General features: G+C 45.2%; 1 protein-coding gene across 5 annotated transcripts in view; it reads left to right on the plus strand.

Moving 5' to 3' along the window:
* The first annotated feature begins 5784 nt into the window (after positions 1–5784).
* DNAJB6 (DnaJ heat shock protein family (Hsp40) member B6) overlaps positions 5785–25451 on the plus strand; it is an 86754-nt gene continuing 67087 nt past the window's right edge. For 4 of the 5 annotated variants that reach the window (XM_046670136.1, XM_046670137.1, XM_046670138.1 and 1 more), the window contains exon 1: positions 5830–5972. The gene's annotated coding sequence lies outside the window, so the exon portion shown is untranslated. Of the gene's footprint in view, positions 5973–25451 lie in introns of all 5 variants that reach the window. The other variant, XM_046670139.1, reaches the window with a different exon arrangement.

Genomic DNA, 25451 nt, shown 5'->3' on the forward strand with positions numbered 1-25451 from the left:
TCCCATTGTCATGGTCTCCTCTTGCTCCAGCCCACTGCCCTGCTCCCACGCATACGCTCTACCCCTTCATTCGTTCTTCCTGGCCCTGCTTCACACACAAGCATTTAGTAAACATCGCTGAAGACTTGAGATGTCACAGAAGGAGTGAAAAAGCACGGAAACACTTAATGACTGGACGTCAGGACCCACTGCTTCTGAAGCCCGCTGTCCCCAGGCTGCGCCCTTTCTCCAAGGCCACCCGTCTGGCCGTCCTTGGCCACGGGACTCAGGCCTCTGCTCCTCCACCCCAGTCCCTGCTTCCTGCCCACCTTCCTCAGTTACAATCCAGTAACTTTGACAGAGATGCTCTTCTCCACAAACAAGTCTTCCCCTTACCACACAGGCTTTCTGTCTCCATCTCTTTCCTCTGGACCTTGCCGATGGGATTACCTTTGCATAAACAAAAAATATGTTTCCGTCTGAAATAAGAATCTGCTGCCATTCCTAGAACATGGAACAGCTTTAGCTTTAAAAATAGAACCCTTTATCTCTTTTTGTTTTTGGTCCCGGCCACTCTTGGAAATGTTTCCTCTGTCTGGAATTCTCTCCATTCACGCAGGGCTCCAACTATTAACTCCTGATTATCTTTGAAAACTCATTCAAGATTGGCCTCTTCTGGAAGGTCTCCCTGACCTCGCGCCGTGCCTGCTTTGATCCTGATTTGGCTGGAGCCTGCTGGCCGTAGAGCACGCCTACACTGTACTAGAACCCATAGTTTCCCGGGTTGTCCGCCTCACTGGATTCTAAGCTCCTCCAGGGAAGGAGTCCTGTCCTCTTGGACCTGTGCCTGGAGCCCAGCACAGTGCTGGTGTACCGTAGCTGTGCAATAAATGTTCAGTAAATGGACAAATATCCTGCTCATGCTTACCCCACTTTATTTCAACCTCTGAACCACCTCACACCACACTTCTGGACACACTTTGTCATTCATGGTTTCAACTTTATAAAAATGATTTTATTGGTTTTGAACAGTAATAATAAGAAAAATAAATACATTTTATATGTAACAAAAGTTCGAACAATACAAAAAATCAGAAAGAAGAAGTATGTGAAATCTCACTGTCTAGACAGAAGTGACTTTAACCATTTACCGAATATTCTTCCAGTTTTCTGTATGTATATGTTGAAGTAGCAGAATATGCCTCTTTGGCACAAGGATTACTTTGAGCCAGTTATTTTTGAGAAACTGCAGATGCAGGAGAAGCTCTGGGAACAGAGCAGTCTACTCTTTTGTAGGGGAAATCTCCATTTGTAAGGGTGCCCCCTCTCCGTACCAGGAAGAGGACGGTGACTCTAAATCACCAGAAACTCTTCTCAAGGGAGAAAGCCACGACTGGAGTCTGTTTAACAAGCTCACCCTTCTTTCCTGTGCTTCTCCTGGTAGCCTCCCTTAACTGGTCTCCCCTCACCCAACATCTATCTTTGTCTTTAGGTGAAGATGCTATTTAAGATGGTGGCTGATGAAGATTTTAGGCTGGTTAATTTTAAAACTGTACATGAGAAGCACGCTCCAAGGACTGCAGTTTGACTGCCCTTTGCTGAGAAGCATTTACCTTTGTAAGGGAAACCTCCATCTGCGAAGATGCCTCCCTCTCTGTGCCAGGAAGAAGGGGGATGGCCTTATCTCTAGAAACTCTTAATGGGGAAGGCAAGAACTTAAATTAGTTACCATCTGGCAACCTCATGTAACTGATTTAGGGTCTTCTGGCCTTTACTTAATCCGATTTGATTCTTATCTAAAAGTTGTGGGACCACCCAATGGCCAGACCCCACCTGCACTGATACCATTTTAACTTTTTTACATGTTCTTTCCTTTGTCTTGTAAAGAGATGGCTCACATACCTATGCCTTAAATTTAGCCTTACTCTCCACCCATGGTTGCAGCAGTAGCAGCAGCCTGCTGGCACCAGCTCTGCCTGCCCATGGGTCCTGTCCCCATGCTATTCCACACTATTCTCTAAATAAAAGAGCACTACCGCCAGACCTTGAGGGTCCAAGAAATCTTTCTTTCGACTCCTCAGCTCACTGACCCCGCATCAGTGGCTTGTAGAGTTTACTGTTTTCTTGGGTGTCTGTTGCATATATCTGAAGCACACGTGTTAATAAACTTGTATTTGTTTTTCTCCTTTATTTGTCTTTTATAGAAGAGATTCTCAGCAAAGAACTCAGAAGAATAGAGGGAAAATTATTTTCCTCCCATACCATGTGTGTGTATTTCATGTACACACACATATACATTTATACACACACACACACATTAGTACTTTTTGTTGTCACTGAGCTAACATCTGTGCCAATCTTTCTCTATTTTCTACGTGGGACGCCACCACAGTATGGCTTGATGAGCGGCGTGTAGGTTTGTACCCAGGATCTAAACCCACGAACCCAGGGCTGCTGAAGCAGAACACCCAAACCTCACCACTCACTACACCACCAGGCTGGGCACCCCCCTACAAATGAATACAATTTTACAAAAATGGGATCACATTATATTCTCTGTCTCATTAATGTATCTTGGATATATTTGATGTCAATAAATGTAACTATATTATTATTTTTATGGCCTGTGTGTTATTTCCTGGTAGGGAGGAACTGATTATCTGCAAAGTTGTGATCAATGACTTCGTATGTATCTTTTTTTTTCTTTCTTCAGTCCTGCATTTATTGCCTAAGGGCAAATTTCTACAGATGTTATCCTTGGATCAAAGGTAAATTTCAGTTTGATAAAAATTGCCAACTGTCATGCAGGACCTTCACCTGAGATTCCTGGACTCAGGGATGGACTTAGCAGGGTGTGTGTGTGTGTGTGTATGTGTGCCCTGTCTACAAACCCCCTCACAGCACTTGCACACTTTGCTGGGGAGAAGCCAGTACCTCTTATCAGTTTCTCAAAGAGGCCGTGACACAGGAGAGCAGTAATTACTGAGTTTTACTGAGTGCCAGGTACTGAGCTGAGCACATACAATTAATCCTTATTACCCCCATTTTACAGATGAGAAAACAAAGCCACAGTCTCCCTACTCTTTTTCCCATCCTTTCCCAATCCTTCCCACACATTTGTCAGGGCTTGGCTGCTTTTGCCTGCCAGTTAACTGGTAAAGCCCTTGGCCTCCACACAGGCTCAAATGCCTCTGCATCTCTATTTCCATTGTCACGGTCTAAAGCCTCTGCTCCCATCACACCGACCCGCTCCCTCTCCCTGGGCTGACTTTGTCCTTTTGCACTCTGCCTCCTCCATCCTCTCCAAATGCCCTTCACCCCAATTGAAATCTTTGCTGTTCCTTTTTGAAGTGATTGTACTCTGAACTAGTTTTCAGTAGCACTGCCATCTGGGCTAACATGAATTTTGGAATAAATCCTTAATTTTATCCTGAAAGATCTCTGTTGTTTCACAGAGTTACTTAAATATTGCCACGTCATTCAACTTTGAGATTTTCACATATTGAGGTGTATGGGGTTCAGGTTCAAAACTGGTTTGACTGGAACCAAAAAGCCTGACTGATGGCCTATCAAACACACACAGTGCACGTCTGCTTAACCATTAAAGTAAAGAATGCACTCTCTTAGGATAAGAATGCAGACTTCCCCTCCTACACCCTACTGGTAATGCCCTGTTGGTAACGCCTGGATTAGTCCCTTTCCCTACATCAGGGTCACGCTGACCTGCCTTTTTGCAACTGAACACCTCTTTGAAACTTTGATGAAAATATATCCTGGGCGTTTTTACCCTATGTTCTTTCTTCTAAAAAGAAGTAAAGCTGTACTGAAACCCATGCTTCTCTGGAAGGTTTTCCAAGGCCTTCCAGGTTATAATCCGCACTCCGGCTCAAGTAAACTCACCTTATTTCTCTCATCTACAGGATGGTTATTGGTCGTTTTGTGTTAACCACTTCCAGGGCGTTCACTCTGTTGTCCTCGAACACCACGCGGGTGCCTGCAGGGCTGGCACCTTGTTTCCTACCAGTTGGTTTTTCTCGTGATACAGTTCACTACATTGACAGATGTTTTAATAAATATTTTTTTGGGAGGGAGGAAGAAAAAGTTATTTGTGGCTAGTCTACCACTTACTATTTAAAATTCAAGTCTCTGTGCTGTCTGCATTTCAAGATTAGCTCACACTTGCCGTAGGGACTTATTTAAATGTGAAATGTCACGTGACAGTACTGTCAATACTGCAAGGGACACAAACCTCCACCAAACTGCTGGTAGATGCGGTTACATGTGACAGTGCCAAACTGCGTATACCTGAATGAAATTCCAGGCTCTGCTGGGATTACCTTATGTGTTACCATGAGATGTCCACAGTAAAACCAAATATTCTGTCATTCCCACCTTTTGACCAGGCATTTACAGAACCAGAAGAGAAGAGAGAATTGACTCAGCTGAAAAACTCTTTTTTTTTTTTTACTATATATTTTTAAATTTTTTTTTTTAAGAGGGGAAGATGAGCCCTGAGCCAACATCTGCCGCCAAGCCTTCTCTTTTTGCTGAGGAAGCCTGGCCCTGAGCTAACATCCGTGCCCATCTTCCTCTACTTTATATGTGGGATGCCTGCCACAGCATGGCTTGACAAGCAGTGCTATGTCCACAACCAGGATCTGAACCAGTGAACCCTGGGCCGCCAAAGCAGAACGTGCGAACTTAACTGCTGCGCCACCAGGCTGGCCCGTTTTGTTTTCTTTTGCTAACTGGTCATCTGCTAAAAACGATATGCTCTAAGTAACCCAATGAAGGCTTAAGAAACACAAGAACTGCATAAGCACACTATCCAGTGTGGGGGAGGAAGACAAATGCTCTACCTACTCTGGATCCTTCTGGTCCGGCTATGAATTAAATTCACGTGAGACAGGATGACAGCAGAAAATCAAACAAAGCTTTATAACCCGTATACATGGGAGACCCTCCGGAAAACTGAGTAACTTGCCAAAATGAGGGAGATTCTCATCTTAAATTCCATCTTCAGCTGAAGTCAAAGGAGGATGTTGGGGGTGGAGGGAGTCAGTTATGTGAGATGACCAGAAAAGCACTGTCAACAAGGGGAGGGTTATCATGCAGATTTAAGTGTTTGCCTTCCCCATTGTTAAGAGCTTCCAGAGATAAGGTCAGACCCCTCTTCCTGGTACACAGAGGGAGATCCCCTCACACATGTAAATCTCTCCTACAACCGGGAAGTTCTACGTCGGCTCGGTTTTCAGAGCTTTTCCCATGTCAGTAGTTTTTAAAAGGAACCAGCCCCAGATAACCCTCATGCCAAAGAGACACATCTTGGGGTGGCCAGTTCCCACGCCCCAGCAGCAATCCTTGGCTCGGAGGTAGGAAGAACGAGAGGAGCAGTGAAGGCCGGGCACCGGCTGCTATAAAGGGGCGCCCCCTGTCTCCCACCCAAGCCTCCCCCGCGGAGGGTCGCGGGGAGGCTGAGCCGGCACCGGCGCATCGGACCGGGCGCGCACGCGGCGTCCTCGGCCCGGCCCGGAGCGGAGGGCAGGCCCGCAGAGACGCGCGGGGGCTCCGTCCGGACCGCGGCGCCCGGCCAGCTCCAGAGGCGGCGGGGCAGCCCCCCAGCACGCGGCCACAGCGTGCGGACTCGACTCCGACCCAGCCAGACCCCGACAGGCCCCGGGCTCCGTCGCCTCCCCGCCGGGGGCCTCCGGCTGCACGCTGTGGGGGGTCAGCCGAGACTCGGGGACCGGCCGAGAGGAAGCTTCGGGAAGGCGGGGCGGGGCGCGCGGCGCGCATGCGCGGCGTCGGGGCCGGGCGGAAGTGGACGTCGCCGCGCCGCCGCTGCGTGACGCACTTCCTGTTTGTTGTTGGAGAAAGGAGAGAAAGGAAAGCGCGAGGAGCAGCCGTCACCGTCACCAGCGCCGCCGCGCCGGAGCCGAGGGAGACCGGGCCCCTTCCCGCCGCGCCGTCCCGCCGTCGGCCCCGCGTCCTCGGTGAGCGCCGTCCGCGCGGGGCAGGGGCGGGCCGCCGACCTGACCCGGGCCTGAAACGCGTGTGCCGACTGGGCCGCGCCGGCCGGGGTCGCGGTGGGGGTCAGGCCGGGGGCGGAGGCCGGGGGGCGCGGGCCGGGGTCGGGGCCGGCGTGGAGGGCTGGTGTGGGGCCGGGGGCGGGCTGCGCCGGCCGGGGTCGCGGTGGGGGGCAGGCGGGGGGGAGGGGGCGGGGGGGCGGGGGCCGGGCCGGTGGGGGGCGGGGGACGGGCTGCGTCGGGGGTCGGCGTGGCGGTCAGGCCGGGCTCGCGGCCGGAGACGGGTGTGGGGCCGACGCCGAGGCGCAGGCGGCGCTCGGACCCGCGTCCCGACCTGCCGCCGCCCCCCGCCCGGCCCCCGCGTCCCCGCGCCGGCGGTTGGCGGTGGCGCCCGTGCGCCGCGGGCTGGGGGCCGGCTCCTGCCGTGTGCGGCCGGGGCCCCGCTCGGCCCGTCCCGCTCGGCCGCGCGGGGCTCACAGCGGGAGAGGCTGGCTTTTTCTTGAAGGGCCCACGTAGCTGACCCCAAGGCCAGGAGCGGGGTAGGTGTACAGGAAGAGTGGGAGCCTGTGCGAGGCGGCGTCCCGAGCACGGAGGCCGGGCAGCGCGTGGGGACGCGGAGCCGCGGGGCCACAGCTCCCCGCGGAGTTCTCGGAAGTTTGTTGATTAACAAAATGCCTGACTTTCAGCTCACTACTTAGAGAGCCGCTGCGCTTTGTTTCCTTTCAAAGTGTAACGCAGTTTACATAAGTCGAGTTTATAGCAACTTTTGCCCAAGTAAGGAAAGAATTGACGAAAGAGGGGTAAATTGCAAACCTTGTATTGAGGGGTGAACTTAGTTACTCACTAGCTCCTGTGAGCTGCGGAAAGGGAATGGCGGTGGAGACCACCAGTCCAGGGGCTGCCTGGGAAGGGTGGGTTGGGCAGCGCTGCTTGTTTCAACGTTGTTATTTCAGTTGTGGATTCGTAGTAAGATTTTATGGCTAGAATCTTTTAAGGCAACTAAATGATTTAGTAGAAAAGTTAGACTAAATGACCAAAAAAGGGAAAGATAAACCCGTCCTGTTTGACTTTGCTGACTCTTCAGGTTTAATCACCCTCATAATTATACATATAAAAAATGGTTTAGGAATTATATCCTCCTCCCCCCCCAGTGCACCTAATCCAGACTTTCCTTGTTTCCAGTAAGAAACTTCAGCTGTCATGGGGTTACAACTTTTGTATTTGTATGATCTGTAACAAAAAGATGAGTGCTTGTGCACACTATCGAGGAGCTGTGGAATGTTTTGCATTATGCAGAATAGGAGTTTGGGGAGTAAGTTGGCTTGGTGTAGTAGTTAGTAGGTGTGGATGACTTGGTGGGAAGTGGGAGAACAAAAGGGGTTGAGAAGGTGGCTTTTGAAATTGGCCTAACTATGCTTAGTGTGGTGCTGTAGAGGATGAGAAAGTTGGGAATTTAAGGGCCTTTAAAGAATTTGAGATGAGTTCGGCATCCTTTTCAAAGTATCAGTGTTTTAAATTTGTTTTCTTGAGTTGAAAGTGGTAGGTTTGAGAGTGTTTCTTGCTGCAGGACAGAGGCTTATCTGGAGGGCTGGGTGGGGAGTACTGTTTGAGTAATACTCTGAAGACTGAATTATGGATAAAGAATTCTGGTATGATATGGGCAATGAAGTGTCATACAGTAGCTTTCCTTTTTAAGCAAACCCATTATTTTTGGGGGTAGAACCAGGAGTAGAATTATTAACTCTGTTTTGGACAGTTTCAAACAAATACAACCGTGTGCTCTTCACCATCATTGACAGTTTTCAATCTAGCAAACTCGAAAACCAGGTTAGGGGTGGGATGGTTTATGTGTTATTTTTTACAGTTTTAAAGGGGACACTTTAAAACTTGGTAGATTATTTTTAATTCAGCTTTTCAGAATTGCAGTGCAATCCTGACCCTGTCACTTAGACCGGTGTTACCTGTTACGTTCCACTGGAGTGCAGTCGGCATGTCTGCGCCAAAGGTCAGCTTCGATGTAGGTTAATGCTTGAGGGTGGTTACAAATCTTCTGATGTCTGTTGGTAAGGAGTAAGTGGATATGAGCAGCCTTTGTTCTGTAAGCTGATGTCTTAACAAGATTTTTAGAAGTTTTTTTCCTTTCTGCGTTTTTATTTCAACTTGGAAATGATTCTAGGGTTTAGCATGGTATTGTGTGTCAGAAATCTGGTTTGGTTTAAATTTGTCCAGGACACCGCCTAGCGGTGAAAGGAGGGTAACTGCAGGCTCACTGGTGCATTGGGATGGGATGGGGCGAGACTTCAGAAAGGCGGCGTTTCTCTTGCATGAATAGAGTTTGAGAGAACTTCCAACTCGAGAAAGGGAGATACGGGAGAAGAAAAGCGGGAGAAGAAAAGCGAAGCTGATGACGATCAGAATAGTGATGGAAATGGTAATATAGGAATGGAAAGACAATTTAAAGCCTAATTGGAGAAAATGACTTACTGGATAAGTCAGCTAGGAAAACTTTGATGGTTTATTATATATTTATTATAAGGTGTTTTTTCTTTTTTTTTTTAAAGGTTTTTTTTTTTTCTTTTTTCCCCCCAACCCCCCCCCCCCCCGTACATAGTTGTATATTCTTAGTTGTGGGTCCTTTTAGTTGTGGCATATGGGACGCCACCTCAGCATGGCTTGATGAGTGGGGGCGTGTCCACACCCAGGATCCGAATCAGCAAAACCCTGGACTGCCACAGCGGAGCGTGCGAACTTAACCCTTCAGCCAAGGCGCTGGCCCCCTATGGTGTTTTTTCAAACTCTGTGTTTTTAGAGGACTTAAAATCACAATTGACCCCCCGCTTTTTTTTTTAAAGCAATTTGATTTCTTTTTTGTTTTTTTAAAGATTGGCACCCGAGCTAACATCTGTTGCCATTTTCTTTTCTCTTTTTTAATAATTCTTCTCCCCAAAGCCCCCTAGTACATAGCTGTATATTTTACTTGTAGATCCTTCTGGCTCTGCTATGTGGGGCGCCACTTCAGTGTGGCCTGATGAGCAGTTCCAGGTCCACACCCAGGATCCGAACCCGTGAAACCCTGGGCCACTGAAGTGGAGTGCACGGACTTAACCACTTGGCCACAGGGCTGGCCTCCCTTTCTGTTTTAATATCCTACCTAAGAAGAAGTAAAATTTAAAAACCTTATTCTTAAAGTGGGGAAAATTAATTTCTGAGAAAACATAGTTAAATTTCTAAGGATTGCAGCATATGTCAAAGCAGAGAAGGTTCTGTCTTGTTTATATCCTTCATACCTTATTTCAAAAGCTGTATCTTATTTATGCATAGCTTGGTTTTACTCTTAGAATTGTTATCCTGTCTAAAGTTTGTAAGGACTTTTTGGCCATTCTAAAAACAGCAAGCGTTGCTTATGGCTGTGGGGCAGTAGAACTACTTGTGTATCTAAATACTCTAGGTATTAGGATTCTTGAGCTCGTTTGCAAGCATCTCTTGTCTCTGATTTCCTCAGGCAGCATGTGATTTAGTGCCCTTTAAAATTCTGCTCCTACCTTTAGCACCAGCGGCGTTCAGAGTCTGCTTTGCATTTCCGTGTGGGCACCGGGGTGCTCCTGTGCCTCCCTCCCGGGTAGGCTTCAATCTGCTGTGTTCCTTTGTGCCTGTAGCACTGTCTCCGACCCAGAGTGCTCAGAAAATAATGAATAGGATCCTTCCTGCTTTGTTCTGATACTCTTCTGCACTTAATAATGAGATTCAGAGTTTAGGAAAGTTAGAAAGAGATATATAAATATATAAAATGTTAAATTTTAGTTCACAGGTATCTGAGACTGAGTACTTGGCCATGTGTTCTACTGTATTTTTTTTTCTTTAAAGATTTTATTTTTTCCTTTTTCTCCCCAAAGCCCCCCGGTACATAGTTGTATATTTTTTAGTTGTGGGTCCTTCTAGTTGTGGCTTGTGGGATGCCGCCTCAGCATGGCTTGATGAGCGGTGCCATGTCTGTGCCCAGGATCTGAACCGGCGAACCAGGGAAATCCTGGGCCACAGAAGGGGAGCGCGTGAACTTAACCACTCCGCTGTGGGGCTGGCCCTCTGTTCTGTTGTATATTGATGAAAGGAAGTCAGTCATGTCCCTATCTAATAGGTGATAATTGCCAGTTGAAAGGATGGTCTCGCATCTTTAGTTAGAGGAAATAACTTCTCTTGTTTGTTTCAGGAATACTTCGAGGCATATCAGGTAAGAACAAAATATATAAGTAGGTGATGTGTGATAAGGAACGATAGTCCACTTTTATGTTTTTGAATTTGTTCTGGGCGTTCATCAGATAATGAAATGACATGTAGGAAGCTTTCCCAGATTTATCATTTATTTCTTTTTAAACTTCTTGCCTGCTTCCATTCCATTAAGCAAATAGTATTGAACTAGTTTCTTGCCACAATAGGAATGAAACATTTTTTAAAAAGTGTTTTTTTAAATTACCCTTTTTCTAGGTTAATAGAATTAGTGAGAATTTTGATCTGCTGGTTTTTTTTTTAAGGTTGGCACCTGAGCTAACATCTGTTGCCCATCTTTTCTTCTTCTTCTCCCCAAAGCCCCCGGTACATAGTTGTTTGTTCTAGTCGTAGGTCCTTCTACCTGTGGCGTGTGGGATGCTGCCCCAGCGTGGCCTGATGAGTGGTGCCATGTCTGCTCCCACGATTGGAACTGGCGAAACCCTGGGCCGCCAATGTGAACTTAACCACTCGGCCACGCAGCCGGCCTCTGATTTTTTTTTTTAAGCTAAAGGTAGAGAATGTCTTCAGTGGACATATTATCGAATTGTTACTGATAAACAAACAGCAAACAATAGGATATTAGAGTATATGAGGAAGCCCGTTTGGTGTAAACCTAATTTGGCGTGGCCTTGTTTTTTCTGAAAGGGCTTAGCATGGCCCTGGAGCATGCATTTCTATCTGCTTTAAGCATTTGCTATGTCCCAAAGACAGGACCAGATGGCCTTAAGATAAAGGTGCACCTTCCCCCACATTGGCATTTCCTTAAGGATAAGCATCTCTCCCTAGGCTAGGAACTGATTGCTGCGCCCACCCTGTGACCACCTAGCTCGCCTGTGATCACCCAGCTCCAGACAGCAGACCTGCCCCCTGCTGTGTCCACCAATCGCCCTGTGCAACAGGGCAATCTTGTGACTGTTGTCAAAGGGACGTTTGAATCATATGCGATACATGCTCCCTGACGGTATATAACCACTCAGTGCATCCCACTTCTTTGGAGTGCTCCCTTCCTTTGTGGAAGGACTCTCCCAGGCTATATGGTCCTCATGTCTGGCTCAAAATAAGCTCACCCCAATTTTGATTTATAGATTGGTTATGGATTATTTACGTCAACATACTTAAAACAATGTATAATGAGTAGTAATCTATGGGTGGATAATAAGGCTTTCTGGAAGAAGGAAGGGTTCCCCGTCCTTCGGCTCCATTTTCAGTGTTGATTTTCATGAATTGGAAAGGAACAAAGGAGCATTTTTTTCCTATCTAAGCAGAGCGCGTTTTCTTAGATGGTAGATGGAGAGATGTTTGAGAAAGGTCTCATGGGTGGAAAGATGGTCAGTTATGTCCAGTAATGCCTTATTTGTGAGTCCAGTAGGACTCAGAATGTAGAGATGTCTAAGTCTACACTCCACGCTTGAACCTGTCTCAGGATAATCTGTACAGGCCTCGAAGGCTGGTAATATTTGGAACGATCATGTTGGGCACATATATTCTCTCAATTCTGTTAAGAACACAGGGCATGTGTAATGACTAAAAAATTCTCTAGAAAATGATTAAAATCATAACTTTGTAACTAAAAGGGGCAAGGTGAACTGTGCATAAAACTTGACTTTTTAGAGCTTACTCATCACGGAGCACCTCAAGTAGCTGAAATTTTGTGTTATTTATAGTCAAAACTGATAGTGGATGCAGTTTCGTGGAGGAGAAGCAGTGGCTCTGAAGTCACATAGCACCCTGTAGATAAACAGGATCTTGAGAGAGACAATTCTGGTCCCACTTTTTCTATGAGCCAGCCCTCAGGCTGTCTGATCCTGACTTTATCCCATACGGATCATTTCTGAAGCTTTCTTTTTTTTGAGGAGTAGTGGTTAAATTTGTACTGCTTTAGTGGTGTCCCTGGATGTTTTGTTACATTTAATTTACATCTTTATTTTGGAGAAGAGTTATCATTGTAGCTAGAGATTTCATCTACTGCATACTGGTTTGCATGCAGTTGATATGGGATGGTATGTATTTGATTCAGGGGCCTCTACTAGAGAGATTTAATCATCTGTGTATTTCTTTTTTAAGATTTTATTTTTCCTTCTTCTCCCCAAAGCTCTCTGGTACATAGTTGTATATTTTTAGTTGTGGGTCCTTCTAGTTGTGGCATGTGGGACGCCGCCTCAGCATGGCCTGATGAGTGGTGCCATGTCCGCACCCAGGATGCAAGCCGGTGAAACCCTGGGCCACTGAAGCAGAATATGTGAACTTAACCCCTCGGCCACGAGGCCACCCCCTGATCCATGTATTTAGAGAAACATGACATGTAGATTGGTCAGAAAGTCAAAAGTAAATAAAGTGAGTTTTTGAAGGTTACCCAGAGGTTTGGGAACCTGGAGAGTACCTTTCCAATGATATACAGGAATGGAAGTAAAGGCAGATTTGTTGGGAAATCTCTGCACCTTTTCTCTCTTGGTAGTAAAAGGAAAATCTCGGGCCGGCCCTGTGGCCTAGTCATTAAGTTTGGCATGCTCTGCTTAAGTGGCCTGGGTTCATGGGTTCAGATACTGGGCATGGACCTACACCATTTATCAGCCATGCTGGGGCGGTGACCCACATACAAAATAGAAGATTGGCACAGGTGTTAGCTCAGGGCTAATCTTCCTCAGCAAAAAAAGAAAAAGAAAAAAAGAAATCTGAGAGACTTAGCAAGAATGATCTAGATTCATTTTACTTAGAATTCTGTCTTGAAGAACTCTCTAGTAGTGAAACTTGTAAATGCACATAATCACAGTATAATTCAGTTGTAGAGTAATTGTGCAGGAGATATGCTAGCTGATTTAGCTTTGGGAAGCAGAACTTCTGTTTTGGGATGTTGATGTAATGGTACACTGGTTAAAAGTGCAAGCAGTGGTAGAGAGGTGGGTATTTGAACTAGCAGCCTTCACCCTGAAGGAGCATCTTGGGTACTGTGTATGTACATACACCAACCAGCCCATTTTTCGTATTTGTAAGATCTGTTTGGCGAAAGTAGGAGTCTTGGATGGACAGGGTTGGACCCCTAGGAGTTAGAAATGGCAGATTGTTGCTAATCTACAGACTGGGAAAAGAGAACGCATTACACGGTGGTGGCTAGTTGTATGGTGAGGACAGAAACTTCTCTATACTTCAGTAGCTTATCTTCTCGGGTGATCCACAGCTTTAGACCACAGGACTTGCTTCTGCATTGGAAGGACTGCGTAGTTTTAATGAAGTGAGAATTCATCTTTCCAGAGAGGAACTCCTCCATGTTCATTTGGGTACACTGTAGTGGGTGCAGGCTTCTCTTTCAGGGGAAGACTTTCTGTTGTTAGTGGCATGGAGTTCATTCCGATTCCCAGTGCCCCCCGTGCACAGCAGAGTGGAACCCTGCCCAGTCTCTCTGCGCCATCCTCTCACCTTCGAGTGCTGTATCAGACAATGCTCTGCTCCTAATCATAGGGTTTTCGTGCCAGTTTTTTCAGAAGTGGGTGGCCAGGTCTTTCTTCCTAGTCTGGAAGCTCTGCTGAAACGTGTCCACCATGAAGTGACCCTGCTGGTACTTGAAATACTGGTGGCAGAGCTTTCAGCATTACAGCAACACGCAGCTGCCACAGTAGGACAATCGACAGACGGGTGGTGTGGTTCCCTGACCAGGAAGGGAACCCTGGGCTGCTGTGGTTAGTGTGCTGAATCTTAACTGCTAGACCACAGGAGAAGACTAGATTGAATACACAGTATCTGGCATATAGAGGGTATATAGTAACATTTTAATATTTTGCTAATTTGTCTTGGCTAGTCAAAATTTATCCTAAGTGGACCATCAGCTTTGGGTTCACATCGTAGATGAATATTTGTATGAGTCACCTGAGGTGCTTGTTTAAAATGTACGTTCACGGGCTAACATACTGTTGGGTGAAACGGCATCTTTTGGAATGGACCTAGGAATCCTCATTTAGACATGCTCCCCTTTTTTCGTGCATACAAAGTCATTCTCTCGGTAGACAGCCATCTTTGGGGTTTTCTATTTGTGCATGCTGTTCCTTTCTGTGGAGCACCTGTGCCAGTAGCACTTCTCTCGGTTCCTGGTGTCTGCTCTGTGCTTTCCCTGACTCATTTCACAGTCTGAGTTGCACTTAGTCATGTTGGTAGAAGCTTTTTTCCAGCCCAAGCAGTGTATGACACCCAGTGGGCATCCCCACATTGAAAAGAGGGAATAATAGAAGACATAGAAGGCTTGGCTTTCAGTGATCCCAATAAAGGCCTTTGTAAGATTTGGTCAAAAAAATTAGGAAACGCCAACAGTTCAGTAGAAAAATGGGCAAAGGGCATAGATGAGCAGTTCACAGGAAGCACTTAACAGATAGCCTTTGAACCTGAAAAGATGCTTAACTTCATGAGCACAGATCAGGCTTCACTTATGGGTTGGAAATATCAGACAGGGTAGTAATTGTTTCTTAGGGCTGGAAAACGTAAGGCTAATAATACTAGTCAGAATGCATGTTGGTCCAGCCTATGTGGAAGGCAGTTAGGCAATGTCTTTTTTTTTCAGAGAGACATACATTTTTTGATGCAGAAAGTTCTACAGCTTACCCCAGAGAGTTACTTGCAGCAGTGATGAAGAGGGCAGCTCACGCTGGAGCGCCTGAGTCTGATCTTGCTCCCCACTGTGGTGTGTAACCCTAGACCATGTGCAGGCTCTGGGCCTCAGGCTTCCCCAGGGAGAAATAAGGGCAGCAGCAGTGTCCACCTAGTGCTCAGACTAGTGCTGGGTATGGTCAGGGCTCAAACGTCAGCTGTGTCAGGATATTCGTACGTTCACCACACGTGCCCTCCACCACACAGAACACTTCATTTTAAAAGGGGAAAATATGGCCTGTAAATAGTAATTTTTTTCTGAAATTGTACTTAAAATTCCCAAGCTGTTTAAGGGCTTCTGCAGTGTATCTGTTTTTCATGTGACTTAGTATCTATTTTTCATGTGACAATTCCGTTGCTCGTTTCTGCTTTTGCATTTTTTTGTCTTTGTAGGCATATATATGTATTTGATAATCTATCCTGAATTCTTTTATTCATTCATTGATTTATTTTATTGCTGAGGAAGATTGTCCCTGAGCTAACATCTGTGCCGGTCTTCCTCTGTTTTGTTTGTGGGATGCTGCCACAGCATGGCTCGATGAATGGTGTGTAAGTCTGGGCCTGGGATCCGAACCTGCGAACTCTGGGCCACCAAAGTGGAGTGCATGAACTTAACCACTATGCCACTCCTCTGGCCCCCTTTTATTATTTTTTATTTTTGTATTGAGATATAATTGACATAACACTGTGTAAGTTTGATGTGTACAACATATTGATTTTATACATTTTTATATTGTAGTGTGATTACTATGGTAGTGTTTCTAACACTTATGTCACATAATTCTATCATTGTATATTTTTTAATTTCAGTTTTTTTTTTTTTTAAGGATTGGCGCCTGAGCTAACAACTATTGCCAATCTTCTTTTTCTTTTTTTTTTTCCTTTCTGCTTTTTCTCCCCACATCCCCCGAGTACATAGTTGTATATTTTAGTTGTGGGTCCTTCTAGTTGTGGCATGTGGGACACTGCCTCAATGTGGCCTGATGAGTGGTGCCATGTCCACGCCCAGGATCCAAATCAGCAAAACCCTGGGCTGCCGTAGTGGAGCGTGCAAACTTAACCACTCGGCCACGGGGCCAGCCCCCCCAATTTCACATGTATGTTTTATTTGCCAAACTCAACTTTGCATGCTCTACCAAAAGAAAAAAAAGAGAGAGAGATACTAATTTAAATAGCTCCAGTTCTGTCATTACTTCAGCGGTTGATTTTATTTCTGTAGGCAATAGGTGTGTTCAAGTCACATGTAGTATCGTTTGGCTGAATGCAGAACATGGAAAGAATGATTTTAAAGGTGAGATTCAGGGGCCGGCCCCACGGCCCAGTGGTTAAGTTCGTGTGCTCTGCTTCGGCGGCCCAGGGTTTCGCCGGTTTGGGTCCTGGGTGCGGACCTAGCACCACTCATCAAGCCATGCTGAGGCGGTGTCCCACATGCCACAAATGGACTCACAACTAAAATATACAACTATGTACTGGGGGGCTTTGGGAAGAAGAAGGAAAAATAAAATCTTAAAATAAAAATACAGCTCAGATAGTGACCAAAGAGCTGACCACCAGGCCAGTAGGTAGTTACAGCTTCCTTAGTCCTGACAGAGAATTATTTGCCAAAAAAGAGTTAGAAAGACTAAGGGGATAGAGAACAGTACCAGCCAATCAAAATATTCATTAATTTGCTAAAGCCATCAAAAGTGAAACCTTTGAGGGGCCAGCCCTGGGGTCGAGTGGTGAAGTTCACGGGCTCTGCTGTGGCGGCCCAGGGTTTCGCCACTTTGGATCCTGGACCCGGACCTAGCGCCGCTCATGAAGCCATGCTGAGGTGGCATCCCACATGCCACAACTAGAAGGACCTACAACTAAAATACACCACTGTGTACTGGGGGACTTTGGGGGGAAGTAGAAGGAAAAAAAAAGAGATTGGCAACAGATGTTAGCTCAGGGGCCAATCTTTAAAAAAAAGGTGAAACCTTTGAAAAATTTAATTAGTGATTATAAATTCTTTTGCACCAATATTTACATTACTGAGTACAATATACATTTAAACATGCATCTTGATGAATATATGGGCCTTTGGCTTATTCACCGATTGGAATATGAGGAAACATTAGTATCTTTCTGACATTCTGTAGTTAAAAGCTTTCTTCTGTGTACCCACTAATTCAATAAGCTTCATTATTTACCGCGGACTGTATTATTGAGCTCTAAAAATAAAATGACATGTGTCCTGCCCTCAAGGAGCTTACGATGTAAAAAGTGTTAAAAAACCCAGTGTAATGTGTGATGGGTGTGATAACTTGATCAATGTTTTAATGGAGGCCTGTGTAAGATGCAGTCCCAGTGTAAAGAAAGGTATACAGAGGTGTGTCCTCAGAAGAGAGGAGGTAACCTGGAGTTGGGATGAGGATGAAGAATGCACCTGCAAGGTGCAAGGGTAGGCCAGAGTGCAGACAAGAGGCATTGTCTGGAGTCGGCAGGTGATGGAGTCTGCTTTGCACATAGGATAGCATCAGGGAGGATATGAAGTCAGACAGGGTCATGGCCTTGGATGCTGTGGAATGGAGTCTTGAGTTTTCCCTGTCAAGTGGCACATATAATGATTTTTGGTAGTACACTAAAGAAATTTATTTCATTTTAATAGTTACATATTGTTGCAGTAAAAATAACTAGCATTTCTAACTTGTGATTTTTATGGATTTTACAATGTGCCCATTAACAAATTATAAAAGTGTAAAACAAAAGAAAGAGTAAAGGTGATATGCATATAAGTAAATCAGACCAGAGGTTGGTTAAAACCACCTTAAATGGTAAGAATCATTGAAGGGTTTTGGCTAGAGCACAGGTCTGCCTCATGGGTATTGTGGAACTTGTTTTTGCAGTGGTGTAGCTGACAGATGGTGAGAGTCTAAACCAGGGCAGAGTGGGTAACTGGTGATTGATAGGTGATTGGTTATGGAGGTTGAGGGAAAAAGGGTAAATTTTAGAAACTGGTTTTAATTGAACATTTTATATGATTCCATTTTCCTCTCCTTAGCTAGCATATGTTATACTTTTTTTTTTTTTACCTTTTTAATGGTTGCCCTAGAGTTTGCAGTGTCTGCGTACAGCTAATCCAAGTGCACATTCACATAACACTGTACAGTTTCATCGGTAGTGCAAGTACCTTTTAATAACAGATATTCGTAATTCTCCCCTCCCTGCCCTTGTATCATTGTCATTCATTTCACTCACATAAGCATATGTAGTCACATAAGCTTATATAATCAAATGTGTTATTATTTGAATGAATTATCAGATCAGTTAGGAATAAGAAAAATAAGTTTTTATTTTACGGACACTTGTTCTTTCTCTGTTCTTTGTAGATCTGAGTTTCTCACCTATATCATTTTCCTTTTCTCTGAAGAACTGTTAACATTTCTTGCAGGGCAGATCTGCTGGCAACAAATTTCCTCAGCTTTGTTTACCAGAGAAAGTCTCTATTCTTAACTTTTTTTTTGGCTGAAGAAGATTCTCCCTGAGCTAACATCTGTTGCCAATCCTCTTTTGCTTGAGGAAGATTCACCCTGAGCTAGCATCTGTGCCAATCTTCCTGTTTTGTATGTGGGTTGCAGCCACAGCATGTCTGCCGCCGAGTGGTGTAGGTCTGTGCCCAGGAACCAAACCTGGGCTGCCAAAGCAGAGTGCACTAAGCTTAACCAGTAGGCCATGGGGCCGGCCCCAATTTGTTCTTCACTGTTGAAGGATAATTTTGCAGGGTACAGGATTCTAGGTTGGTGGGGTTCCCCCCACACCAACACTACAACGTTTTACTCCACTCTAACTTGCATGGATGGAATTCTTATCTTTACTTTCCTATAGGTAAGGTGTTTTTTCCTCTGGCTTCTTTTAAGATTTTTTTCTTTGATTTTCTAAAGTTTGAATATGATATGCCTAGGTGTAGTTTGTTTGGCCTTTATCCTGCTTGGTGTGCTCTGATCTTCCTGAATGTGTGGTTTGGTGTCTGACATTAATTTGAGGGAAATTCTCAATCATTACTGCTTCAAATTGCTTTAAGGTTCATTTATGCTTTGGAGTGTTGCTTCTTTTCTTCTGGTATTTCCATTACGTGTGTATTACATCTTTTGTAGTTGGCCAGCAGCTCTTGGATATTCTGTTTTCAGTTTCAAAGTTTCTGTTGTTCGATTCCTCAGCCCTGTCCAGTCTACTAATAAGCTCACCAGTGACATTTCCCATGTCTGTTAGTGTTTTTGATCTCTAGCATTTCTTTTTGATGCTTTCTTAGAATTTCCATCTCTTACGTTATCCGTCTGTTCTTGCATGTGGCCTGCTTTTTCCGTTAAAGCTCTTAGCGTATTAATTGTAGTTTTAAAAAATTCTTTGTGTGGTAGTTCCACCCTTCCTGCCATATCTGACTGGTTCCAATGCTTGCTCAGTCTCTTCAAACTGCTTTTTGCGTTTTAGTATGCCTTGTAATGTTTTGTTAAAGATGGTGGATGTGATGTACTGGGTAAAAGGAACTGCTGTAAGGACCCCTCAGGAATGTGGAGGTGAGGAGAAGTGTGTGTTGGGGGGCTTTCTGTAGTCCTGTGAGTAGGTCTCAGTCTTTTACGGAGCTTGTGCGTCTGGACTGCCAACTTCACTAGTACTTCCCAGTTCCCCTCCTCTCCTGGTGGGACAGGATGGCTGGGGGACTGGAGTTGGGTGTTCCTCTGTCTTCACGTGGGTTAGGCTCTGATAAAAGAGTTTCCCCTGAGGGCAGACCTTGTTAAGAACAAAATGTTCTAGTATTTCTAAATGGTTCCTTTTCTCCTCGGCAAGCACGTTTTTCTCAAATATTTACTGTGGGGACCTGATAGAGCCCCTGGAGGTAAAACTCACAAAAATGTGTTGTTAACGCTCCGACTTGTCCACTCCAAGCTGCCAGCAATTTGTCAGTTGCAGTTCAAGTTTCCTGTCCTGGTATTGGTTCTTTCGCTGAGGTTTCTTTTGCTCTGGCAAGTTGTGATTCTCTCTATCTGCTGAAGTGTCTCTCAGTTTCGGGGGGCAGACCTCACTTCTGTGACAGATCTAAGATGACTTGTCAAGTTTTCAGTTTGTTCACCTTCTGCTTATTAGGATGGAGGGGTGACGTCATAGCTCCTTACGTGCGGGACTAGAAACCAGACGTCTGTTTTTGTATTTTTAAGGAAAATCTTTTATGGATGTTTCAGGAGGAGGGAAAGTAAATGCTTCGTTGAGTTTACCATTTTAAGTATGAAACTTGTAAGTTTATAAAAGTTAGACTTTAGGGATTGATTCTGGCACCCTTGACTTAACTATTGGATGAGCTCCACCCAGGGGTGAGTCCTGCGGTCGCTGGGGTTCCAGTTGCAATCTCAACTTGCGTGTTTTGTAGTGTTGTAGTGTATGTGCCAGTTGTATATTTTTAGTTGTGAGTCCTTCTAGCTGTGGCATGTGGGACACTGCCTCAGCATGGCTTGATGAGCAGTGCCAGCTCTGCGCCCAGGATCCAAACCAGTGAAGCCCTGGGCCCCCGAAGCAGAGCGCTCGAACTTAACCGCTCGGCCATGGGGCCAGCCCCTATATTTCGTTTTAATAAGTTCGCATTTAAATGGCTGCATCTGACTAGCAGATACTATATTGGACAGTGCATTTTAGAAGGTGTTTTCCGAGTGCAGTTCCCTCCTGCCTGAAGTCCTTGTGGACACCTGTGTTTATGTGTCTGCTCTTTCGTGTATTGTTCCGTCATAGAAATCACTTCCTTTGATTCCTGCGTTAGTTTTCAGCGTGCTGAGGGGAACAGGCATTGGCTTCTGGGTGCAAGAGAGAAGCCACTTTTTCCTGGTAGTGCCTGCAGATAGTGGGAGGCTGTGAGGAGGGAGCCGTGTTGCTCCCTTGATCTGGGTACCCTTGAGAAGGGAAGGCAAATCGAGTCGGCTTCTGAGTCCCTCTGAGTGCCCATGTGCTGGTATTATCTATCCCCTGTAACGTCCATTGAACATGTGCGATCAGGAGAGGAATGTAGGTCAAGAGGCTGTCTCTTGGTCTCTCTTTCTGTGTGTGGGTGTCTGTAGTGCTAAGTCCTAGGTGAGAACTGAAGAGCTAGTTCTCACTCATCCTCACAGGCTTACACCTGCAGTTTTAGCTGGGAAGCAAGGAGGGTCGGCTATTCTTAGGTAGGTGAAGGCCATTTAAAATGCATTGTTTGCGGGGCTGGCCCCGTGGCCGAGTGGTTAAGTTCGCGCGCTCCGCTGCAGGCGGCCCAGTGTTTCGTTGGTTCGAATCCTGGGCATGGACATGGCACTGCTCATCAAACCACGCTGAGGCGGTGTCCCACATGCCACAACTAGAAGGACCCACAGTGAAGAATATACAACTATGTACCGGGGGGCTTTGGGGAGAAAGAGGAAAAAATAAAATCTTTAAAAAAAAATAAAATAAAATGCATTGTTTGCACAGATGGCATCTTTTTGAAAATAAGTGCCTATATTTGATGCTTTAGAAAGATTGTTAAAGATTCAACTTAGTTTGTGACTGGGGAAGTAGTCTTTGTGTATAAAATAATGCTGGTTTATACCTCCTTGTGCATCTTCTGGTTCAGCAGCAGTTACTTAAAATTATTTTGGAATAGGGTCATATTTCTAAATTTTCTGGCTGCTTTTATCATCTGATACTATACAATCAGTTGGACATTTAGTGTATAAATTTATCAGTTTTTTAAAAAACATGGTGTTTATATTTAGAAATAGTTCTGTAGGGAAGTTACTGATATAAATGTATAGGTGGCCTTTTATTTTGTGTTAAGCTCTGGGGTTAATCATAAATAATTTGAATGCAGTTAATCTTTGTGGATTTTGTCAAGTTTTAAATTGTTTCTTTTATCTCTAATTACTCTGAAGCGATGAGAAATGAATGTGACAAACACTACATGGTGGTTGTGATATCAGTACTTAAGCCCACTTTCAGGTTTCTTCGATGTCCAAGGTCCTCAGTACCTTTGGATCTCTATTTCTAGACCTTAGGATATTTTCACTTTATTGTCTTTACAGAGCAATTTTTGAGTTTAAAATTTGTTAATTTTTTTTAAAGAGTGGCACCTGAGCTAACAACTGTTGCCAGTCTTCTTTTTTTCTCCTGCTTTTTTCTTCCCAAATCCCCCCCTACATAGTTGTATACTCTAGTTGTGGGTCCTTCTAGTTGTGGCATGTGGGACGCCACCTCAGCATGGCTTGATGAGTGGTACCATGTCCGTGCCTAGGATCCAGACTGGTGAAACCCCGGGCTGCTGAAGCTGAGTGCACGAACTTAACCAGTTGGCCACGGGCCGGCCCCACAGTACATTTTTCAAAACTCAGAAATTAACGTTGGTACAGTACTGTTAACTACAGCCTGTATTTGCATCCCAGCAGTTTTTCCGCTAATGTCCTTTAACTGCTCCACACACTAGTCCAGGAGTCCAGATAGCATTTAGTTGTCATTTATTGTCAGTCATCTCCGTGCTGGTACAGTTCTGCAGTAATTCCTTGTTTTTCTTGACAAGACCTATCATTTTTTTGCTCGTTTCTTTACTTTCTTGCTTGACTGCATGTCCCAGGCACATCTTGCACTTCCCTGCCCTGAACCTATAGCCAGTACAGTAATTTTTCCTTCCGTCTAATCCCAGTGGAGCCAACAGTGTCTTTCGTAGCTGGTTTTGTCTGGTGCTGGACACGGTATTGTATCTGTTGTGATAGCATCTGCATATTTACAAGCTTACCTTGGCTGTGAGAAGTGAGGGCTTGAATAAATTAGGAGAATCCCACAGCATTTCAGGGTAAGAGATGCTGGTGCCGTTGAATGAAGATGGAGAAAAGTGAATGGGTTTGACACATTTTGCAGATAGACCAGGCAAAACTGGATTAATTTCTTGTGTGTATGCGGGTATGTAGTGATGTTGGTGACAGTGGAAGTTTCCAGTCAAGCAGCTTGAGAGCTCAAGGTAGAATTCACTAGAGAAAGACCAGGTGTTGGGGAGAGGGGAGGATCAGGAGTTAAATTTGGTCATGTTCTATTTGGGATGTCTGTCAGACGTCCAAGTGGCTGTGTCAGGCAGCCATCTGTCTATTTGTGTCTGAAGTGCCGAAGAGAGACCTAGAATTAGAGCTTAAATTTGGGAATCATTGCTAAATAAATGGTATTTAAATAATGGGAGGAGATGAAAACAAGGTAGGATGGGAAGAGGGCTTTGAGCCCCTAGCTTTCCCATTATTATTCACAGGTCTAGTTGAGGGGGGCAAGTTGGCATACAGAAAACAAATCAGAAGCTGATGTGACCAGAAAGCCCAAGTATGTTTAGGGTTTTGGAAAGTCAAATAGCGTGAGCCCTGAAAATGTCTATTGGATGTTAGCATGGGAGGCTTTTCCTTTTGACCTTAAACAAGAGTAAGTTTCATGGGGCCGGCCCCATGGCCGAGTGGTTTAAGTTCGCTCGCTCCGCTTTGGTGGCCCAGGGTTTCGCCGGTTTGGATCCTGGGCGCGGACATGGTACCGCTCATCAAGCCATGCTGAGGTGGCATCCCACATGCCACGACTAGAAGGACCCACAACTAGAATATACATCTATGTACTGGGGGCCTTCGGGTAGAAGAAGGAAAAATAAAATCTTAAAAAAAAAAGTAAGTTTCAAGTGGTGGATGAGAGCAGGACAGGACTGGAAGAGGGAGTAGAGAAGGTGGTAAGTATGAACAGTTTTTGCAAAAGAGATGGTAGAGGGTGAGGTTTTGGACTGTTCTTCAGATGATGGATCTCCTCTGAGCTTTCTTCATGGGGTAGTCTTCATTTAGAAAGAGACGAAATCAGCCACCATTCCAGGAGCTGTTACTTGATGATGCTCATATATTCCCTCAGTCCCCGTCGTGGTGACTGTCCTTGTGGCATAGAAAGATCTTCCAGGGGGAAGTTTTAGGTGGTTAAGTGATCATAGCATTCACCACCATGGCCTCCTGAGTTTCAACTCATCTCCCCTGTCTGAACTAACTGCGTTGAGGATCTTTCTGCCATGTCATTTGCACAAACACAGGCACATTAGTGCAAATACAGGACAAACTGTATGGATTTATGAGAACGTATGCTTTGAATTGGTAGCAAAGATGTGTAAGCATTGGCATCTGACCCACCGATCACCTCTGGCCACATATGGCTCAGGTAGTGGTTCAACCGTTAGGAATTGGGAGCTTCATCCTGAGATTTCTCCCCTTGTTCTGTTGGGAACGATGGACTGGCATAGTTTCCCCTGTGTTCTGTCACTGCTACGCACTGCTAAAGTGTCCCCACAGATCTGTGCAGCAGCAGCTGGAGCTCAAAAGTGAAAATAATCTTGCATACTTAATTAGTAGCCCTTTGAAATAGAGCTGAAAGGGTGCTGGTTTTTCTCCTGCTTCCTGGCTGCTCTTGCTGTGTTGTGGTCCATAGTCAGGTTTTAGTTCCTGAAGTTGGAAGGTTACTATGCCCTTTTTTTTTTTTTTTTAAAGTTTTGATTTTATTCTCCCCAAAACCCCCCCCCCCCCCCCCCCCCACGCGCCCCCCCCCCCCCCCCACACATAGCTGTGTATCTTCAGTTGTGGGTCCTTCCAGTTGTGGCATGTGGGATGCCACCTCAGCATGGCTTGATGAGCAGTACCACGTCTGCGCCCAGGATCCGAGCTGGTGAAACCCTGGGCCACTGAAGCGGAGTGCGCGAACTTAACCACTTGGCCACTGGGCCGGCCCCTACTATGCTCCTTGATCTTGAGAATCAGCCAACTCTTGTGCGGGTAGTAATTTCCAGGCTGAACTTGCCTCTCACCAGCCAACCAATGCTCTTCCAATGCTGTAGTTACCAGTGAGGAAACCTTTGTAATTGAGTGTTCACTCCCATATTTTGTAACTGATTGCATTTAAAACAATTTCCCTAATATTTTATGGCGAACATACTCAAGCAGTTGAAAGCACTGTACAATGAATAACCATGTACCCTCAGGTCCATCCTCCAGTTAATAGTTTATCTTTGTTATGTATGTAGCACAGCTGATTGGATTTTGATGTTAAGTTGGAAGAATTACAAGAAAATAATAACCATATAGTTTTTCTCCCCCTAATTTGTAATTCTTTTAAAAAGTGCTGGGAATCTGTTTGAGAAAAATACATATTGATGTTCTAAATGCGAAATCTGGTTATAGTCTGTTCTGCATTCCTAACTGCTACCATCTAGAGCTTTTTTTTCTTCTTTTGAGGAAGATTAACCCTGAGCTAACATCTGTGCCCATCATCTTCTACTCTTTATACGCCTGCCACAGCATGGCTTAGGTTGCATAGGTCTGCATCCAGCATCCGAACTGGTGAACCCCGGGCCGCTGAAGCAGAACGTGTGAACTGAACTGCTGCGCCACTGGGCTGGCCCTATCTGGAGCTTTTATTAATGTATTTAAGGTTATACATTGCTTTCCAAAGTTCACTTTGGTCAGTTGGTGAAGTTGATACGTAGTTCAGGTTCATCTAAATACTTCTTGGTTTCCTTTATGATTTCTGTGACCCAAGGGC

The sequence above is a fragment of the Equus quagga genome, chromosome 8 (genome assembly GCF_021613505.1).
Source record: "Equus quagga isolate Etosha38 chromosome 8, UCLA_HA_Equagga_1.0, whole genome shotgun sequence".
In the NCBI taxonomy this organism is placed as follows: domain Eukaryota; kingdom Metazoa; phylum Chordata; class Mammalia; order Perissodactyla; family Equidae; genus Equus; species Equus quagga.